The sequence below is a fragment of the Aulostomus chinensis genome, chromosome 1, assembly GCF_037954235.1.
Source record: "Aulostomus chinensis isolate RoL2024-O1b breed Wild chromosome 1, RoL_Achi_v1.0, whole genome shotgun sequence".
Taxonomy (NCBI): Eukaryota; Metazoa; Chordata; class Actinopteri; order Syngnathiformes; family Aulostomidae; genus Aulostomus; species Aulostomus chinensis.
Genome location: NC_141320.1, coordinates 25,113,634 through 25,135,629, shown reverse-complemented (window position 1 = coordinate 25,135,629; position 21,996 = coordinate 25,113,634). Strand labels below are relative to the sequence as shown.

Below are 21,996 nucleotides of genomic sequence, written 5' to 3'. Positions count from 1 at the left end.
GTTGTTGTGGCCGAGTGGTGAAGGCGATGGACTTGAAATCCATTGGGGTCTCCCCGCGTAGGTTCGAGTCCTGCCAACAACGTTCAACTGTTGATGGTCCATATCAGACCTCTTCCCCTACTTTGTGCTCCAGTTGTCTCCTCATCAGGCACCACAGGATCCAGGAGTCAAAGCAAATCATGAGTGACTTTAAAAATGGCCATCAAACACAAAATAAAGCTTGAAATAAGTTTCAAATTTAATTTTATGTTGACATGTTTCATCCATTTCACCACCACACTGTCCTTCATCACAACATTTAACATCAGGACTGCTCCCAGATCAGCTCCATGATCAGAGATCAAAGACTGAAGCAGGAGATCAATGCTCAGAACCCCGAGATCAAACACAGATTTCAGAGACCAAACACAGAATTCAGAGATCAAAGAAATAACCTATGGAGGCTACACCCCCCCCCCCGACAGTTTCCATTTCAGTCAAATCAATTTTATTTTTTTAGCGCCAAATCACAACAACAGTGATCTCATGACACTCTACAAGAAGAGCAGGTCCAGCACCTCAGTCCTTCCATCAGTTAACACCCAACAATTCTCCATCAGCAAGCACATCCTGCAACAGGAGTGACTAAAACCTTCCTTTAACAGGCAGGAATGTAGAGCAGATCCAGGATCAGTGGGGACTGATGTCTGCTTTGACCCCCTGGTGAAAGAATATGTCCTGTCTTGTCTCCTGTCTTCCTCCAGAAAGGTGGCAACCTGACAGCAAACAAACCCATCCTCTGAACTAGGAGTCTCAGTTGAGGCTCCATCTGAAACCAAAGACTTTGGATGAATGACTATCAACCTCCATTCTTTGTTGGACTAAACATTCATTAGTTAGCAGGCAGCTAAGCTACCTGTGGTCAAACCTGCAGCTGATGGAACACAGTAAGAGCAGGCTAGCTAACATTCAGGTTTGATTTATGAATGGAAAGAACCAGAGACAAATAGAATGACATCATCAAGACAAAACCTGGTGCTTACAAAGGTGAGGTGAACAATTTTAACAGTCAATCCCAAATTTAGGCCTGAAGTTAGAAAATAATATTAGCTAGTTAGCAATGTTAGCGTATTCTGCCCAAGTAGAAAACATGATTTGTTTATCTGGATGAAATAAAAATGGATGAAAACGTCCAGAACTTCCCTCCCAAATCTGATTTCTTCAATTGAAAGAACGCTAACATTTCTAGATTCATTCCCTCCAGTAAGGTCTTATTTCCAGCTCTGTTCTCCCTCCACTACTGTTCAGTGTAGTATTTATTTTACTGACTACTTCATTGACAGGTGGTAAAAATGTCTGGTGTTTCCTGAACTTAACTGAGTGCTGCTCAGTAAAGTTGCCATGACTTGAGATTCTCTTCCTGCTGGGTCCATTTCAACATTCTTATCCTTCCTATCACTGGAGATAAAATATCAGTCAGGGCTGTACTTGATTAGTACTGCATATAGTACACATCAGTCACTGCCATTACACAGTGGAATGGTAGTTGAAGTACTGTTTAGCAGCAAGCTGAAAACTGTTGTGGTCTTTGACAGTTCTCTTGTTTCTGAATGAAAATCCTGTGAAGGAGAATCATGGAGACATCCTAAAAATGGCTGAGGTCTCTGAGCTGCAGCAGGTCTGAGCTGCTTTTGATGCCCAGATGATGAGGAGGCAGTGAATGTTGGGTTTGGTGGAGCTGGAAAAAGGCTGCAGGTGGGGAGGGGTCTGCTGGTGTCAGGACCTGAGTCGTTGGGTCACAGTCCAAATCCATTTTTGTCGTCATGACAGCTGGACTCCCACAACATTCGGAGGATGATAGTGGCCTGGGTCTGTCCCTGACTCAAGATGTTGTGTGTCTGACCTGAGCAACAGACTGCAACGTGGTAAGTACAGCCTCAAGATTTGCACAATAGAAGTCAATTGTCTCCCTCCTTTAATCCACTCTCAGGTATCCACTATACATTACAGGAGAGTTTGATGGCCTTCTGCTGGGTGACAGGGGTTCCCCATGCCAACGCAGGCTGCTGACCCCTTACCTGCACCCTGAACCAGGCCCCCAACAGAACTTCAACTGGGCTCACTGCAGGACCAGAGCCCGGGTGGAGATGACCACAGGCCTGCTAAAAGCCCGTTTCCAGTGCCTACGTCACCTCAGGGTGACCCCTGAGAGGGCCTGTGATATTCTTGTGGCATGTGTTCTTCATAACATTGCCACTATGAGAGGAGAGCAACACCCTGCCCTACAAATGGAAGAGCCTGATGACGACCCCATCCACCTGCCAGCTATCCAGGACAGCAGAGCCGTCAGAGACACCATATGTCAGAATCACTTTGGCATTTAATTAGCAATCATCCTCCCCACCACAGTCCAATAAAGGAACAATACACATTTCATTTGGTCTTCTTTATTTCCTAGCAATCAAAAAGCTCGTTCAGTTCACATTCCACTAGTTAACATATTCACCTGGAGCCATGCACCCCCCTCTAACTTGGGCTCCAGTCGTTCTGTTTCCAGATCTGCTTTCCTAATCTGGCGGTCCAAGGACTGCATTTCTTTGTCACTTTTTTACATTTTTCTCAGCAGGTGGACTCTGTAAAGTTCCTTTACTGGTAACTGAGAACATGAGGATTAGACAGTTGGACATGAATCTGTTGACTGAACATCTCACTGTGTCAGTGTGTGCACTGGAGGTCGAGGGACCCTCCTGCCCAGCCATGCTCTGTTAAAGAGGACAAGACTGTCTTCATACTTCAGTGTAGGCTGATGTCTCTATATTCCACCAGAATGGTAAGAAATATGAATGGGAGAAGAATCAGGAATGTATCAAGATGTGACTTCTACAGGCCTTTCTGGGTCCCCCACTGTAAAGGCAGCAGACAGCGTTTGTCCATCCTCTTCGTCCTGGAGGAGAGATGTTTCAGTGACTTAAAATAACATTGAGAAAATCTTTACTGACAGTTACTGTGTCTGTTGTGGCTCAAGGCAAATGGCACCAGCAGAACCTGTTGGGAAATAAAGTCATGGGTACATATCTATATATATATATCTATATATATATCTATATATAGATATATCTATCTATATATCTCTATATATCTATATATATATAGAGAGAGACAGCCATATTACATTTTATGAAGGCACTGGTGTCTTGGGGGTTGGGTTCTAAGGATGAACTCCCTCAGCCACTGGCCTTCCTAAACTCTGGCTCCTGTGCCTCTGTTAGAGGTGGTGGTGCTGGACCACCACCTGTTTTACGGGCGTCTGCCTTCTTTCTGTTGTCACACATTGACCCGAGCAGCAAAGTTCCTCCACGCCATCTCTCTCTCTTTTGCAGCTGCAGCGGTGTTGCACTTCTTTTTAACGCGTGTTGGAACTCTTCACATGATCGCATCAAGATTTCCAACTGCACTGACGTGAAAAACAAAGCTCTCCTCTTCTCCGTTGCCATGGTGACTCGGTGGATCGGGGCTCCCATTATGCTGGCTTTTTATAGTTGTTGTGATCGCGCTTTACCCCAGGTGGACCTACTCAGAGTTGATCAAACTGATTCAAATCCGCTGTTCTGAAACCAAAAACTCAGAGTTTTCTATCTCAGGGTAGATCAACTCAGAGATCAGGATGAAACTCAGGGTTTGATGAACCTGCTTTGTGAAACGGGCCCCTCAAGTCCCAGTCTTCAAGAGTTTCTCCCCAAACTGTCAACCTGCTGTGACTCATAGGACAGCCGACACACAAACATCTGTTAAAATGACTCAACATTTCAAATGCTTTTATTGTGAAGCCCTGGATGGAACACATTCCCATGAAAATGCTTCTTTTATTGTGAGGCTTGGCCTCCAAATAGTCCACACATTCAACTCTGATGTCATCAGATCAGAAGGTGGCAGTGTTGTGTCTGTTTGTGTGTCTCTGGTTCCTCTTCCTGCCTCTGCTCTCTTCTTTCAGGTCTTCTTGATGGTCCGGCTTCTTCTCCTCCATCGAGGGGTTGCTCTCACCGTGTGGAAGCCTTGTAAACCTGGTGATTCCAAGATGGCTGCTGCGTTCATTCCTCGTTACTGTTATGGTGTTGATTCACTACACGCCCACATTGTTGTGCTGATTAGAGAAAAAGGTTATGTTTCCATCCAAGTGTCCTGCATAACTCTCAGCTAGTAACTTAACATAAGAGGTAACTTGGTGTGGAGAGTAGAAAATACTTGAAGTGGGAAAATACTTGAAGTGGGAAGACTGAGAATACTTCAATATGTGAGTCTGTGTACTTGAGCTTTGGCCTTGTTTCAGTGTCAGGAACCAATCAGAGCAGCCTCCTCCTGACTAAACAGCTCTACTCATCAAGCCCCTGACCCCAGACTCTTCTTGGTGAACTGATCAGAGATCAGATTAGTAGAGAAGCAGTGACACAAAGGGAAACTTCCTCATTCCCTGAACGCAGCTTCATCAAACAGAGCAATGCTAACTGTTCACCTGAAGTAGTGATGTCATCAGGACAGGAAGTTGATCAGACATGGGAACTTTGACTCAGATCAACCAGGGAGGGAGGAGTTCTCAGAGTTTGATTGTGCTGATGAATCATCAGAACTCTCCATCACGCCGTGGTCTCAGCGTTTGACCTGAAGTCCCAGGCTTCAAGGGTTCTCCCCAAACTCTCAGGGTGGGTCTGACCACATCTGAAGGAAGTCATTCCACCTGTGTTACACTCAATAACATGTCTCCCTACTACAGAGATCCCTGATTCTGAATTGAGTCATTGGAGGTGGACCTCATAGCAGATAAAACTGCAGGTTCACTACCAACAACTCCAGACTCCATTGCTCCTTTAAAAGAAGATAAACAAAAGAGAACAGCTGTGTGGTAGACTTCCATCACCAGGCAACTAAACAAGAGGCAGACAAGTCTTCAAATGGATAAGAAGGTCCTCAGTAGAGCCAGAGCCTCCTATTATTCATCACTAACAGAGGAACAGAAAACAGTCCAGGTTTCTTTCCAGCACTGAGCTAAACTGACAGAGTCCTGACTCTGTAGACCCTGGACTCCTTCAGCTCTCAGTAGAGACGACTTTAGGAGCTTCTTTGAGGACAAGATAGGAACTATTAGGATCAAATTAATCAGCTCCTGTCCTCAAGAGATTCTAATTTACCTGTAAACTCAGTCAACACAGAAACTGCTGTTGAACCAGATGTTTCTTTAGACCACTTTTATCAAATTAACAGTCCAGAACTTCATTCAATGATGACCTCATCAAAACCTTCAACCTGTCTCTTAGATTCAAGACCTTCCAGGCTGCTGGATGAAGTCTTTCCCTCTGTGAGTCGATTAGAGTTTGTACTCATTTATGATAAATCTTAGATCTAACCAAAATTTAAACACGGTGTTCCCCAAGGTTCAGTGCTGGGGCCGATACTCTTCATTTTATATATGCTTCCTTTAGGTCATTTTATTCAAAAACACTCCATACATTTCCACTGTTACACAAATGATACCCAGTTTATTTCTCAATAAAGCTGGATGAAGGCCAACAGTTGTCTAAACTACAAGCATGCATTCCAGACATGAAGGCCTGGATGACTTATAACTTGTTACTGTTCAACTCTGATAAGACAGAAGTTCCTGTGCTTGGCCCCAAACCCTTCGAGACACATTATCTAGTGATGTCACTGCTCTATTGTGACTCTTTATTATCAGGCTGTACTAACAAGTGTTTGAAGACTCTGCAGCTGGTCCACAATGCAGCTGCATGCAAATTGACAGGAACTAAGAAGCAAGACCCCCAAGTCTTAACTTCGCTGCACTGGCCTCCAGTAAAATCCAGCGTGGAGTTTAAAATCCTTCTCCCCACTTGTGAAGCTCTTCAAGGACAATTCCAGTGCAAAACAAACCTAATGTGTGTTCTTGTGTTATTAATTATTTTGAAGAATTTCAGGGATGTATTTTTGCAGCATCTAAATGTAACCAATTTTGGGTGCATACCGCAAATTAGCTCCCAACACAGGTTTAACAGAAAAGTCACACAGAATCTCATGTTTTTCATGATGTTTCTGGTGTTGCAGCAGGTATGTGGAGGGTGGGCGAGTTGGAAGCACCTGGGCCCATTTTTGAATTACTGTTGTGTTTTAATAGTTAAATACATTCATTATTTGACTTTCAACCTGCTTCTCCCACTCTTTTGTCACAGCTTCAGTGCCATGTTTGGAAAAATGGTTTCTCCCCGGGGTGCGTTCTTATGTGTTTTTTCAGATTTCCCTTGTCTGACCATCTTTTGCCACAAACTGAGCAGGGGAATGGCTTCTCCCCTGTGTGAGTTCTCATGTGCTTTTTTAGACATCCATTTTCTGAAAATCTTGTGCCACACACTGAGCAGGGAAATGGTTTCTCCCCAGTGTGCGTTCTCATGTGCCTTATCAGTGAGCTGCAATGAGTCACTTCCTGTCCTGGGCTCAATTTCTGAAGCAAATTCCTCCTTGAACCAAAGGGTTCCTTGTGCTCAGAGGTGGCCGTGTTATCAGGTCTGACCCAATCATCCTCACTGACTTCAGGCTCAGCTTCAGAAGAGTCTGACATCTGGTCGTCAGTCTGGGGTTGTACAAGTGGATCTGGATCTACCTTGCTGGCTGGTTCAGGTTCTGGTCCTCCACTCTCTTCTCCATCAGCTTCTGTTTTCAGAGGATGAACTGGGCTGCTGCTCAGAGACTCTTCTTTCAAGTTCTCCTCAGTTAGACTCTGATGAAGCTGTGGGAACTGAGGTTTCTCTTCGTTCCCTTCACTCTTCACAGGGACCAGAGTGAAGGGGAACGTGGTGATATCAGCCTCCTGCTGCCCTTGAAGCTGCCCTCCCTCCTCACTGGTCCAGAGCTCCTCCCACTCCTCTTTAATGGGGGGGGGCTCTGGGTCCTGCAGCTCAGGGGGAACCTCTTCTTTAATCACCAGCAGCTGCTCCACATCTGCAGGACACAAACAGCAACATCAGAAATCTCTTCATTTGACTCTGAAACAGCGGAGCAACAGACAGAAACAGAAATCAACTCAATAAAAGAGACGTCCTGCTACTGAGGACCAGTCAGCAAACTGGGAACAGAAACGCTGGCTTCAGAAGCTTGGATCAACGTTGGGTCACCCAGGTCAAAGGTCATAGGTCCCCTCTGCTGAATGGTTTTGTCCATTCATTCCTCCGTGTCATTGATGCGTCTCAGCATCTTGGGAGAGTTCCTTCTCTGCTTTGTCACAGATCTGAACCCCCTACCATCAAACCACGTTCCATCAAAGAAAGAGGACTTTGGTCAACTTGGGCCATGAGAAGTCCAGAACACATGACTTGGATATGGAGGTTTGTTAGAGTTTGCAAAGGGAAACAGGAGGCTGTTGTTGAGGAGTGGATTGGTGAGAAAGGAGAGTGGAGCTGTTCAGGGGCTCCAAACAAGAAGCTGAGAACAGGACAAGAAGACAAACAAGAGGTTTAACACAACGCCAACCCTTCAGTTTGGTAAATATCGGCTACATTGAGAGCTCTTATTGAGTCTGACTTTATTTTGTAAGTTGATCTCAGAATTGGAACCAGAAATGTTTTTGTAGTTTTCTTTTTTAATTTGGCCCAGAGGGACTGCCACCTCCTCCTGGTCAGGGGTTTGGGGCCTCAGGGACCCTCAGAGTTCCACCAGCAGAAGCTCAAGCCCTGTTCAAACTACGCTACTTTTTGTTAGCGACAGGCCCTGCTGTTCACACCATCGACGCTCAATCAGGCTGCTGTTCACACCACAAGATTTGTTGGCGCACAGGAGTGTTCAGACTACATGATTTTCCCCGTCAGAAGGCGTGGCCAACTGCACAGCTGACCAGGAAACTCTTGGACGCAGCGCACGCCCCTTTCATTGTAAACATGGAGGTGGAGCAGAACGCAGCCCTCCAGGTCCTTTGTGCGCTACCATGGAGCCAAGAATCCTGTGTCCAAGGATGTGGTGAACCCTTCATAGAATCCATGCCCCTCCTCATTGTAGTTGTTGGCTCTGCGTCACTCCCCCACTGCCAGAGCTCCCATGTCTGCTGTCCTGGATCTGTTCACCCTCATTACTGTAGTGTGGTGGTCATTGATGCCTCAGCCTGATGGGGAGGGAAGTGACTGACGCCTAAAATCTTGGAGTGAACTGGGCTTTAGCCTTCATGTGGGACCAGGTTGAACCGGTCTGAGGGTGAAGGTCTGACAAAGTGCAATCCAATTACATGACAACAACAGTGATCCAGAGAACCACCTACCCCCCCCACCCCCCAACACCACCACACCCTTTCCCGCCTCAGTGGCCACCATGTGCCCCCTTCACATTCCTGTCTGCCCCCTTACAAATGCCTGTCTAGAACCGGCCCTGCTGCAGCTCCACTTCCTGGCTGAATGAGGGGCCCAGCAGGTCCGGGGGACTCACCTGCTCTGTCCAGCCTGACTCGGGGCTTCAGCACGGCATCGAGCAGCAACCTCTGCCGGCGGTTCTCCCGCTCGTACTCCGCCACGGTTTCCTCCAGCAGAGCCACGATCTGCTCCGCGGCCGCCGCCAGCCGCTCGGTGAGCAGCGCTCTCAGCACCGGGACTCCAGCCGCTGAGTCTCCTTCTCCCAGCTGCAGCAGGAAGTCTTCAGCGGCGGCGAGGATCCGCTCCTGGACCGACACCCGCAGCAGCTGCGCGGCGCACATGTTGAGGTTCTACCGGCGCCACTCAGCCTTCAGGAGACAAAGACCGAGGCCGGGGCTTCACGGACTTCTCCTTCTTTTCTTGTTGTGTTCAAAGCTTCCCGCGTCTTCTTCTCGTTTTGTGAAGCGCGTATTGATGACGTATGTGGTGACGTCCGAAGCCTCGCCAGCCAGCAGTGACCACGTGACTGATTCAGGACCTGCTTCTCCGGCTTGGCGTGAGATTCTAAATGTAAAGCAGTGAAACGCCGTGGTTTCCTCCCTCTGGTCCGCGCGTCTGTTGGAGCTTCGTTTCCATCACAGCTCTCTCAGCCCCATCAGCCATGTTGTTCATCATCGTGTTGGTTTTTGGAAATTGTACTAAAAGGACGGTTTGTTTGTTTGTTTGTTTTTTCTTTAAATGACCTGTGGCAGCACTTGGATGATGAAGTGGGGAGACTTGGAAGAAGTGGAACTCCAGCGAGTACAGCAAGTACATCAAGTACATCAAGTACAGCGAGTACATCAAGTACAGCGAGTACAGCGATACTAGCAGATACTGGACGGACTCAAGATCCTCTGGTGCACTGAAGAGCCAGCAGACTGCCTGTCCCAGCCTCTTCCTGCTGGCCACAGACTTCCTGTGCAGGCCGTCATCATCAGGGCCATGTGAGCGTGTGTTCTCCACGGCAGGAGAAATCGCTTCAAGAAACCCAACAGACTTGATTTGAAAACGTTGGAAAAACTTCTTTTTTTAATAAAAATTGTAAAAACCAAGCGTCCTCATTCCCATCACTTTCACTGAGACTTTCACATCATGGTCCCATTGTTCAAAGACATGGAACGATCCAGTAGGAACGCAAAGACTTCAATGATCTCATTGTGTTCACGGGTCATCAAATCAGTGTCAGTTCAGTCGGTCAAGCCTGCAGGGAAGTTTACAGTCCAGCAGGTGTCAGTATTCAGTGACAGTAACACAGTGTCATGGCGTCCACAGGCTTCATGACGCCTCATTCACCCTTCACTACTTCTCCTGTCTGTCCACCAGTCTCTTCCCTTCTCTCTCTCTTTATCTCTGTCCCTCTCTTTCCTTCTGTATATCTGTCTTCCTCCATTATCTGTCTTTGTCTCTGCCCTGCTCTCTTGCTCTCTTTCCCCCCAACCGGTCAAAGCAAACATCCCTTTCTACTGATCCTGGATCTGCTCCACGTTCCTGCCTGTTAAAAGGAAGGTTTTCATCACCACTGTTGCAGGATGTGCTGCTGGTGGAGAATTGTTGGGTGGAGGTTCATTGAAGGAGTTTGGTGCTGGACCTGCTCTACTAGTAAAGAGTCATGAGAGAACTTTTGTTGTGATTTGGCGCAATACAAATAAAATTAACTTGACCAGTGTCATTTGTGGTCTTTTGTTAATTGCATGCCACATGAAATTATTAGTGGTCACTTTTCTAGCGACTGTCTCACAGTAGCAAGACAAGAACACTTCTACTTTTGATGATGACAGTTTGTTCAACACTAAACTTCATCCAGTACCATGTTGTCAAACACTGGAACCTCCACAGCACCTGAACAGGGACTTGAACCCTGGACCCTCAGATTAAAAGTCTGATGCTCTACCGTCTGAGCTCCTCAGGCTCTTTCTACAGCATTGAGACAGGAACAGAAACACCTGTGAAGGTCAAACTGATGCTTTCTTGACTTGTTCAGTCCTCCATGTTGAAGTCCACCATGCTTTTGATTGGCTCTGATTCTCTGTGGCAAAATCCAACAAGAGGCTCCAAAAATGTCCTGAATGTCACAAGAATGCACAGGACAAGATGTTAGTTTCCTTCATGTCTGCAGTTCCTCCACTGGAAAGTAAAGTCAATGCTGCTCCTCTGCTGAAACCTGGGATCGGAAGAGGGACCTTTAGATCTTCAGTCTAAGGCTCTCCCAACTGAGCTGGTTCAGTTCTGAGTGAGGGCCCTGCTTCTCTCATTTATAATCTCTCCCACTCTCACTGGACCTTAGAGAGGATTGGAGCTTCTGAAGTCCTGACACAAATCAAACCAGGGACTTTAAACTACACAGTGAAGGAGTTGGTCATCAAGGTCGATGACAGCTTATTAAGTTCTAGCTTTGATCAAATATAAGAAATGTAAATGAATTCAACATTGATTGCATTTCCCTCCTTTCTTTGGTGCCCTCAGACTTTCTGAGAACTGTAGGAGGAACTGCTCTCTGTTCTGTGTTTGTTCTGCTCAATGGAGGAAGGAACCAAGGACCGGAGCTCTAAGTTTTCCAGTTCCTACATCAGTGAATGGACTTTCTGTGCTGCAAGGAGCCAAAGCCACTAAGGAGGATTACAGTTTGTCCTTGCAGGAGTCAGTGACTTAATAGAGTCAAACAAAGGGTTGAACCTGAATGAGACAGTCACCCTTCAACATGGGGCCATGGCAGAGTGAACCAAGAACACTACAATGGGGGGTGAGCCATGGTGGATTCACACTTCATCACCTCCACCATCATGTGGACCACCTGATCACCTCTCCCTCAACCTCTAAATAACTCATTCCCTGACCAGGAATCAAACCCGGGCCGCGGCGGTGAAAGCGCCGAATCCTAGCCACTAGACCATCAGGGACCACACTGACCTCTCCAACAACAGAGACTATAGACAATGACTCAAGAACACAGGACTCTGTGGTCTCAGCTTGAGATACAGAGGGTCCACCAAGACCACCAGACACCTCAGCCCCCTAAAGACAGTCCACCCCCAGGATCAGCTTCTATCACTCAGTGGTCCAGAACCATGATGAAGCCTGATCAGGAATGTGAGCAAAGCTCTTGGAACAGGCCTGCTGCCACCACAACTAAGATCCTGCAGGTCACTAGATCTCCAGTGTCCAGCTGACAAGTGGACGTTCCTCTGATCTGTGGTGGTGCTGAGTTTAGCAAACACCTCCAACAAGAAGATGAAGGAGGCCATCAACTCCTCCAAGCTCAACATCTATACTGGCTTTACTGGGAGATCAGGAGGTCAAAGCAGATCTTCCCCCTCCACCTCAGATGGTTTCTACTCACAGAGATGAGGGACCAGTTCAAACCAGCTCCCTGGAGCTCCCTTAAGACATTGTCCCCCTCAGCTAACATCTGGATCTGGACCTGCACCGGTGCTGACTTGTGTCTTGAGTCCCCAGAGTTTGTTGAACCAGAGAAGCTTCAACTGGTGGCGGTCGTACAACCAAGCGTGAAGGTGAGCCTGCATTGTCTGATCTGGAGCTAACAGGAATTAGCAAGTTAGCGACTGTTCTAGAGTTGCTGCTGAGTTGAATTTGAATTTATTTGTTGAAAGGTTCCAGTTTCTATGAGGTCAGGGAAGATTGGTGTGGATCTAAAGGTCCCTGTTGATCCCAGGACATTGTTTTGACTCATTTGAACATTTTCAAACCCTCGTTGCTCAGATTTTACAGGAATTTGATCATGACTTTAGACAAATGTCCTGTTTATTAATTAAATAATCACTTTAGTGATGAATTTAGTGAGTCAACCAGACTTGGTCAAAGATAAAAGTTAGTCTGGTTATTATTCAGTTTCCAGTCAGTAGGGACACACACACACACACACACACAGCCTGTCTTCAGTATAAAATGGTCTGTCACGTTCTCTCACGTTGGAAGATTTCTCTGACTCCATTGTGAATACAGAGATTCTTCATCTGCCACCTGAGTCTTGATCCACTGATTCCTCTGATCCACCTCTTTCTGCTCCAACAAGGCTGACATGGATCAGGTGGGTCCATGTCATCCAATCAGGAGGTTTCTCCTCTCAGTTAATTTTCTTCATCCCAGTTTAGATTGATTCTTCTCAGCCTGATGAAGGAGCGTCTGATCAGGTGTTTGACTGCTTGTTGGTTGTAATTCCATAGATTTTAATCTCAGATGTTATAGAATGAAGAATGCAATGGCAGTCCTGCCAAGTGACATCAGTCACATGACAGGATGGCCCAGTCATGTGACTGAAGGAGCTGAGAGCTTCTACACACCATTGTTGATGGTGTCTTCCACTGTAGTCAGCAGCCACAACTCCTCTATCAACACCTGTCAGAGACCTGCTGGAGGCCCCACTGAGGTTTGAACTGGGATCACTGGATTCAGAGTCCAGAGTGCTCACCATTCCACCATGGAACCATCAAAGATGAAACAAGTGAGACAAACTATGGCACTAATCATGTATGAGGGACTGCAGTGGTTTTCTGGATCTAATTTCCACAAACAAATGATGATTTGGGGAAAGGTCTGACAAAGTCTGACAAACATACCCTGATTTTTTCACAAACAAATGATGATTTTTAGACAGTGACACAGGGCTCTTATTTTGGAGGGCCATCAGGATGTGAAATATCCCAGACCTCTGAGATCAGAGGGTTCACTTTGATCTCAGGGTCCTGAATTTGGAGGTTCTTCCTTTGGTCTCCAAGTTCTAACTCCCATCTGACTGAATCCTTTTTTTAATGAACTCCTCAGACCCTGATGATGTCAGGAAGAAATCCAGACATTCAGTTCTCATCTCAGCTGTTCTGACTGAGACGTCAAGCAGTCAGGAAAAAAGTGTTACGACCCAAAGTGGGACCTTTACAGGAGCTAACAAAGTGTCTTTTTTCCTAAACTACTTGAGGAACTGGTTAAACCAGTAAAATATGCATTTCTGTGTGCAGACCAGTGGGGAGCCTGGGTGAGTGGAAGGATGTTTACCACCAACACAGAACCCAGACTTTAGTCATGTGATGAGATGAAGTTAATGGACAAAATGTGAATTGAAGGATGAACACAAATGTGATTTTGAACCAAACACATTTCTTCAGCAGACTTTGATCCAACATTGAAGTTAGAGTTTGGTGGCTGCTCCATGTTGGAGGAAACCAGGCGATGTTGGACCATCACAGGGAAGCTCCTTTGCCTCCTCTGCTGCCAGTTCAACCACTCACTCCCATCAGTGGAGAGCAGCTTCAACTGGGTTTGGAATGTACCGCTGTGGATGCATAAGAATGTGGAGAAAATGTCCTTTGTCAGAAGTGGGATTTGAACCCATGCCTCCAGGAGAGACTGTGGCCTGAACGCAGCGCCTTAGACCGCTCAGCCATCCTGACAGAAACTGAAAGTTGGAGACTGCAATATGAAATGAATTAATTCACTGACAAAGTAGAATTTTTGTTAACATTAAACACACAGTCTGTGTTCATGGCAGGAAGAAATGAATGTGTGTGTGTGTGTGTGTGTGTGTGTGTGTGTGTGTGTGTGTGTGTGTGTGTGTCAAGTCACAACAAAAGTTATCTCATGACTCTTTACTAGTAGAGCAGGTCCAGCACCAAACTCCTTCAATGAACCTACACCAACAATTCTCCATCAGCAAGGACATCCTGCAACAGTGGTGATGAAAACCTTCCTTTTAACAGGCAGGAACGTCGAGCAGATCCAGGATCAGTGGGGACGGCCTTCTGCTTTGACCGGTTGGGGGGGAAAGAGAGCAGGAGAGCAGGGCAGAGACAAAGACAGATAATGCTCTCCTAAAACAAGGCCTGTTCAGTCAATGGTAGCACAGAGCGGAGCAGAGGAAGCGTGCTGGGCCCATAACCCAGAGGTCGATGGATCAAAACCGTCTTCTGCTAAAAGAAGAAAAATAAAATGAACTGGTGTCTTTAGAAACGTGTGTCTCTTAAAAAGAGGTTCATAAGGATTTTTTCTTCCTCCACAATCACCAACCATTGTGAGAGTTAACAACAGTCCACTTTCTGACTGAAGCAAAAGTAGACTTCAAAAGGTTTTTCTGATTCAACATAGCAGCTAAATTTCCATTTCCTGAACAGGACAGGTTAAAAAAAAGGGAATGTCATGACTTCCTCTGTATGTTAGAATATGAACGACTAAAAATGTTCATCCACAGTTTTAAGTTAGAATTAAACTGAAAATACCAAAATCTTCCCTCTTCAATCCTGTCACTCAGTGTTGTAAACTGTTTCAAACAAATTCTACTGTTCAACAGTTCAAGTGTTTCTAATGAAGCTGAATGTTCTCCTCTACTTACCTCAATTGTGTTTCTCTCATGTCCTCCTGAGATCAAAGACAGAATTCTGGGTACAAATAAAGACATTATCAAAGCCCTGATGACATCATCATCAATTCTGACTTTGATCTGGAGGCTCTTGCTTTAATCTTGGCTTTGTTCTGGCTAATGTTTCCTGACAGGTTGCTGTTTCCACTCCAGAGCAACCAGTAGTTGATCCTATCAGACCAGTATGGTGAACAAAGCTTTTCAGTTTACCAGTGGAATCACTGGGAAAAGAAACTCCTCCTGTCAGATGAAGGCTTCACTGTGTTGAGGAGGGTTTCTTCAGATGATTCTGGAAGAATAAATCAAAACCTCATCATTGAACATGAACATTAATCACTGATGACTGTTTTAACTGAACCTACTGGATACTGTGGTGCCTGATGAGGAGACAACTTGGGTACAAAGTTGAAGAAGAGGGTTTTTGGAGAGGAGATTTAGATTAGATGGTTTCCAAATCAAATCGGTTGTCACAAGGGAAAGTCTGCATGGAAACACACGCACACACACACACACAAACACACACACACAGAGTCCGACTGACTAACCCATGTTTTTCTTCAGTTAAACCACCACTGGAGTATTGAAAGAGATTGCATGAGACACCATCAACTTACATTAAAAACCCCTGACTGCCTTTAATTCCCTCCTGGCTGCAGGAAATTAGACAGACCAGCCCATAGCGGGGCTGCACGGTGGTGCAGTGGTCAGCACTGTGCCCTCATAGCAAGAAGGTCCCGGGTTAGAGTCCCGGCTCGGGCGTGGGATCTTTCTGTGTGGAGTTTGCATGTTCTCCCCAGGCCTGCGTGCGTCCTCTCTGATACTCCGGCTTCCTCCCACTGTCCAAAGACATGGACATTAGGGGACTAGGCTGATTGAAACTCTAAATTGACCGTAGGTGTGAGTGTGAATGGTTGTTCGTCTCTGTGTGTTGGCCCTGCGATGGACTGGCGACCTGTCCAGGGTGAACCCCGCGTCTCGCCTGTAGATGCTGGGATAGGCTCCAGCCCCCCCCCCCCCGTGACCCTTACTAGTAAGGAATAAGCAGAAGATGACGATGGATGGCCCATAGAGTGGAGGTGACACCACAACCATGCTCTACAATCAATATTTACATCAAACCAGCACCATCTCAACAACTTAACCTGACTAAATATATACATGATTACAGACTACTACACCAACTCAATCATACATCCACATGCATAATCATTCAATGAACCTTGCCTGTGATTGTACCCCCTCCCCCATCTGGGAGCAACGGTTTGCACCTACAGCTCCAAAGGAGCTTCCTTGGGCCACTCTCCCCTTTTGGCTCCACCCCCTTTAAGGAAACCACCAGGAAGAGGTGAGGACTGACCGTGATGACTGAAACTGCCACATTTACATGAGACAAACTAGATCAACACAAAATACCAGGCCTTGCACAGTGATTCCCACTGACTGACACTGGGGTCTTCATTTTCCACAGGCAGGATGGCCGGTCCCCCTGTGCTTCCCAGGTCCCTCCCTGGAACACATGGCACAGAAAATGTTTCACATGTTTGCTGATTCAATAAACCTGACCATTAACATGTGTGTGTGCCTCTAATTTACATAAACTGTTAATACCAAGACAAATGCTACCTTCAATTAATCATTCATGTCATGGAACCCTGGGTCTCCATTACATTGGTCAACCAGAGAAGCTTCAACTGGTGATGCTCATTCAACCATGCATGAAGGTCAACCTGCATTATCTGCTGTGCTCCTTAACAGGGGAATTAGCTCCAATGGTAGAGCACTAGCTTAGCATGTGAGAGGTAGAGGGATCGATGCCCTCATTCTCCAGAATACTTTAACTCGTTCTGTTGATCAGAGGAGCTGCTGGGTGATGAATGCTGATGTTTGTCCACTGGTGTGATAAAGTGTCCCCTGTTACTGAGATGTGAATGAACACCTGCTCAGGTCAAAGCTGCAATGAAGTCAAGTCATAACCCTGTAAATCACCAAATAACAACAAAAGTTACACTTTACAAGTAGAACAGGTCCAGTTGAACACTCCTTAAATGAATTTACACCCAACAATTCGTCATGAGCAAGCACATCCTAGCTTAGGCCCAACTTTTCTTGGTGCTCTCCCAGATCCTTGGGAGCTGCTGGGGGAGCGCTAGTTGGGCCTAAGCTAGGAGCTAAGCTAAGGTGGTCTGCACCAGCTACTGAGGGTTGGCTAGCTCTTGCAGCTTTTGGTGCAGAGCCGCTGCAGGTCCAATTCAACATCGCTAAGCCTCACCTCCAACACAACAAAAAAACTACATTTAACACACTTATCAGTATCACTAAAGGAGGCAGAGGAGGAAGAAAACATGTGGCACCCTGAGCAGGAGAGAGGAGAACAAGAGGGAGAAGCCATCGTTAGCTTAGCGTGTTTACAAGGCAGAAAGACTGTTGCTACCAGAATGATGGTCTTTTAAACTTCAGCCAAATAAAGCAAGTAGGTATTTATTTTTGGTGGGTAATTAGTCAATGAAATAAGGAATTAGCAGGGAGGATCACACTTTAGCTAGCACAATGAAGCAAGGCTCTACGTTCAGCAACACAGAAAAAGGAGTTGAGGTCACAGGCTTCCTGCAACCAAGGTCAAAAATCCAGGACGGACGAAGGGGAGGACAACAAAGACAAAGACACAAGAAACAGAGATAACAACCATCAACTCCATAACAACCATAACAAATATAACCATACAGAACAGATAGAACAAATATAACAAGAAAAGCATTAAAAAATATGTCACCTCTGGTCAAATACCCTGATTTGCATTTGTGTCTGTCAGCATTTTCATTTTCATGTTAAAGCCTCCAGATTGAGGGGAGGGGTCAGGGGCAGTTTTCTGTGTTGTCTGCAAACTGAATTACAGGAAACCTGAACTTCCACTGTCAATGTATCCAATTGATGAATAATTGTTTGATCTATACATAGATAACTCGTAGTTATTGCCCACACACACAAACACACACACACACACACACACACACACACACATTTTGTGAAACAACTGAGGAGTCATCAGGTGTTTTACTCAGAGGGATTCATTCATGATAAATGAGCATGGAGGAGACCCAGTAATCATCAACACAAGCGTCACATGAGCAGGTCACCACCCACTTTTATTGATTGGTTCTTGTAAGAATCACTCCTAATGCCATCAGGAGGTCATTTTTTATCCTGCCCTGTCTCAACTGTTGGAGCACAACTACGGCCTGAACTCTGCCACTACCTTATCCCTCCCTAACAACCTCATACAGACCCACTATCTGGACTAGCCTGACCCCCCTGACCCTCATCAGTCACTCGTAGTGCCTCACACCGGAGGGAATAGGAGCATCGGTGAGCTCTGACTGTTGGGATGCACATCCATGTGATTGAAGAGCTGTTTTAAACAGGGAATCATTTGACGTCTTGACCTGTTTGGGCAGGTACAGAGGGACGATTCTTCAGATGGACAATTCCATCATGAACAATAATATTACTAAACAAATGGGTCTTTAGCTTCTTTCTGAAGGTGTCCACAGCGTCCTCATGTCCAGTGGGAGAGCGTTCCAGAGTCTAGGAGCTGCAACCTGGAAGGTTCCCTCTCCTTCAGTGAGGCTGAATCCCTGTGGTCAGGGAGGATAAGGGACCCCACAGGTATCACTAAAGTGCTTCAGACTGCAAAGCACTCAGCTAATCAAGCTGGGATCAACTGCTGTGGTGATCAAGGTATCATAATATATAACAAACAAAGAAAACAAAGTTGAGGAAAAGCACACAAAGAAAAAACTATGAACATAAACAGAGCATCTTCTACACCAGATGTCACACGGCTCAGGAGACCTCTGGTTTGACCCGCAGCAGGTCCAGTCTCCAGGGTGCCCCCACCATTCTGCTTTTCAGTTGCTGGACATGCAGCAGAATCCCATCGCTCCTCTGCAGAAGAACATGTGAGAGCGTCTGCTTGCTCTTCTCTGGCTGGATGTCGGGGAGAGTCTGCTTGCTCTTCCCTGGCTGGACGTAGGGGAGAGTCTGCTTGCTCTTCTCTGGCTGGACGTAGGGGAGAGTCTGTTTGCTCTTCCCTGGCTGGACGTAGGGGAGAGTCTGCTTGCTCTTCCCTGGCTGGACGTAGGGGAGAGTCTACTTGCTCTTCCCTGGCTGGACGTAATGGAGAGTCTGTTTGCTCTTCTCTGGCTGGACGTAGGGGACAGTCTGTTTGCTCTTCTCTGGCTGGACGTAGGGGACAGTCTGTTTGCTCTTCCCTGGCTGGACGTAGGGGAGAGTCTGTTTGCTCTTCCCTGGCTGGACGTAGGGGAGTGTCTGTTTGCTCTTCCTCTGGCTGGACGTAGGGGAGAGTCTTTTTGCTCTCCCCTGGCTGGACGGAGGGGAGAGTCTGCTTGCTCTTCTCTGGCTGGACGTAGTGGAGAGTCTGCTTGCTCTTCTCTGGCTGGACTTAGGGGAGAGTCTGTTTGTTCTTCTCTGGCTGGACGTAGGGGAGAGTCTGTTTGCTCTTCTCTGGCTGGACGTAGGGGAGAGTCTGTTTGCTCTCCCCTGGCTGGACGGAGGGGAGAGTCTGCTTGCTCTTCTCTGGCTGGACGTAGGGGAGAGTCTGTTTGCTCTTCTCTGGCTGGACGTAGGGGAGAGTCTTTTTGCTCTTCTCTGGCTGGACGTAGGGGAGAGTCTGCTTGCTCTTCTCTGGCTGGACGTAGGGGAGAGTCTGTTTGCTCTTCAGAAGTTTGCTGAACCTTCGCTTTAAGGTCATGATTTTCCTCTTTCAAACAGCTTTTTAAATCATGAAGATTTCCCAGGATTTCCCACTGAGCACTGCTCCTTTTCTTCTTTTGTGTTCTCACTGCACATAGAAGACTCTGAACTTCACCTTTCAGACTGCCAGTCTTTGTGGGGTCCTGGTCCTTCCTTGATTCAAGGTGGGCCAACTCAGCAGTGAAGGTCTCTGTCTCCTGAGATGCAGTAGAAACTCGTCTCCTCAAACATCCATTTTCAGCCTCTCTCTCCTCACTCTGGGACCTCAGCTGTTCAAGAGTCGTCTTCTTCTCAGTGAGTTCTTCTCTCATTTTGTTCTTCTCTGCCTGGATGGAGTTGAGCTCACACTTGAGGTCACACTTCTCCTTGTAAACCATCTTCACCTCAAGCTGAAGATTGTGGACTTGTGTGTTCAGGTCTCTGATCTGAGTCTGGTTCTCCTCCCTCACAGATTCAAGGTTGCCCACCATGGCAGACATGTTCTCTACCAGCTGATATGCAATGATCTTCTCTTGTCCAAGACTAGAAACCTGTCCCCACAAATTCTGGTTTTCTGTCCATCTCTTGTCACACAGAGACTGAAGCTGATCAAGTGCACTTTTCTTCTCAGTCAGGTCTTCCTCAAGACATTTCATCTCCATCTGTTCACTCTCCCTCAGAGACTGAACCTGGGTCAGCTCTTTTCTGAGCTCATTGTTCTCTCCATCAACCCTCCTCCCCTCACACTGAAGACTGTGGACTGTTGCGTTCAGATCTTCTATCTGAGTCTGGTTCTTGTCCTGGTCCATTTTGAGGTTGGCCACCACAGCAGTGAGGTTCTGTAGCTCCTGGATTGCTTTTTTATTCTCACGTTCAAGAGTAGAAACTTGTTCCCTCAAATTCTGGTTTTCTGCCTGTGTGTTGTCACACAGAGACTGAAGCTGCTCAAGTGCAGCTTTCTTCTCAGTCAGGTCCTCCTGCTCTGTCAGCCTTTGAGATGGAGGAGCAGGATCACATTGACCAGGATCATTCAGTGGATAAATACAGCTCCTACTGAGATCCACCAGATCTCTGAATGCTCCAACGATACAATCCAATGGAGTCATAACCTTCTGTCCTGGGTTGATCTGAAGATCTTGAGCCAGACTAAATCTCCTGGAACTGTGAAGTCTTTAAAGACCAAAACTGCACCATAAATGTGGAGCCTGGGTTCTTTTCTATAATGTGACGGCAGTGACAGTCCTGCAGAGTGACATCACTGACATGACTGGATGACTTCAGTCACGTGACTGGATGACTTCAGTCATGTGAGTGGATGACTTCAGTCATGTGAGTGGATGACAGTGTAGATGCCAATGTAGAGGTTGGGGAAATAGTCTCTGAGAATCCCGCTTGAACCCACGCCCTCCTTGTCCTTCTAAAACCCAAACAGCGACCATCAGTCTCCCTCCAATCCTGTACTTGGGTTCAATGTTGCTGTTCCATTTTGCAGCAGTAGGTGTCGCTGTGATACCAGGTTCAGTTCAAGATTCCCAACTCCAGCTCATGTTGGTGACCTCAGTGGCAGGTAAAATGGTGCTTCAGTGGATCATGTGATCAACTCATGTGTGTCCTCACTGCTCCACAGGTCTGTCAAATGTTCTGTAAAATAGTTGGACCCAGCAGAGCTGCTAGATTAGGAGTTGATGGAGTCGTTGCAGATACCAGGGTCCAAAGTCCAGCTTGAACCTGGTTTGTGCAGTTCTTTGTCAAGCTAGCAGCCATTCTTTTCACTGCCAAGCTAAAGTGACTTCTGTCAACAAAGGTCAACATACAAAAGGACATTTCTACTGGCAGTTCAAGATTTTGATCAAACTCCTTTTTCAGAGCTGGAACCTTCCTCTTGTGTCAGCTTTCTGTTCCCATCTCTATGGTAACGGTCAGTTTTGACCCACGTCTTCAATCAGCTGTCAAATAAACTAGAACAATTTTCTATCCTCCAAGTTGTTTCCATCTCTTGGTGACCTTTTTAGGCTTCCTTATCCATGGAAATATTGGTTTGAAGATTTAGTTGTGGGCCTCTGGACCTTTTTTTAGTCACTAAACCCTCCATTTCAGTTTAAAAATGGTAAAATGAACCTCAAGAAAATCCTAGAAATAAACAAAAGGTTGTTGTGTTTCCTGACCGTTACTGAGGGTGTTAGAACACATCTCTGACATGGACTGGTTTGATTTAGTATTCATTTTAATATCATTAACTATTGGAACATCCATGTTGTTATGGGTCAGTTTAGACCCTCATAAATTTACTTCAAGAAAAAGAGAAAAAGTCTCTTTTTCAGCAACAGAACTTTAATACAAACACAAAATGAAAAGCAGAACAAGCCAGAACCCAAAATATGACATGAGCCAATAGTGGTGGTGTCTCTAAAGAGGTGGAGCTCTGTCCTTCACCTGTTAGGTTCCAGCAGGCAGCTCAGGTCTAGTTTTCTTCACTGAGCCACC

At 46.3% G+C, this 21,996-nt stretch overlaps 1 non-coding gene across 1 annotated transcript; it reads left to right on the top strand.

Moving 5' to 3' along the window:
• trnas-uga (transfer RNA serine (anticodon UGA)) lies at nucleotides 1-82 on the top strand. The gene has a single exon. It is a non-coding gene; the product is annotated as a tRNA-Ser (tRNA).
• The last annotated feature ends 21,914 nt before the right edge of the window (nucleotides 83-21,996 follow it).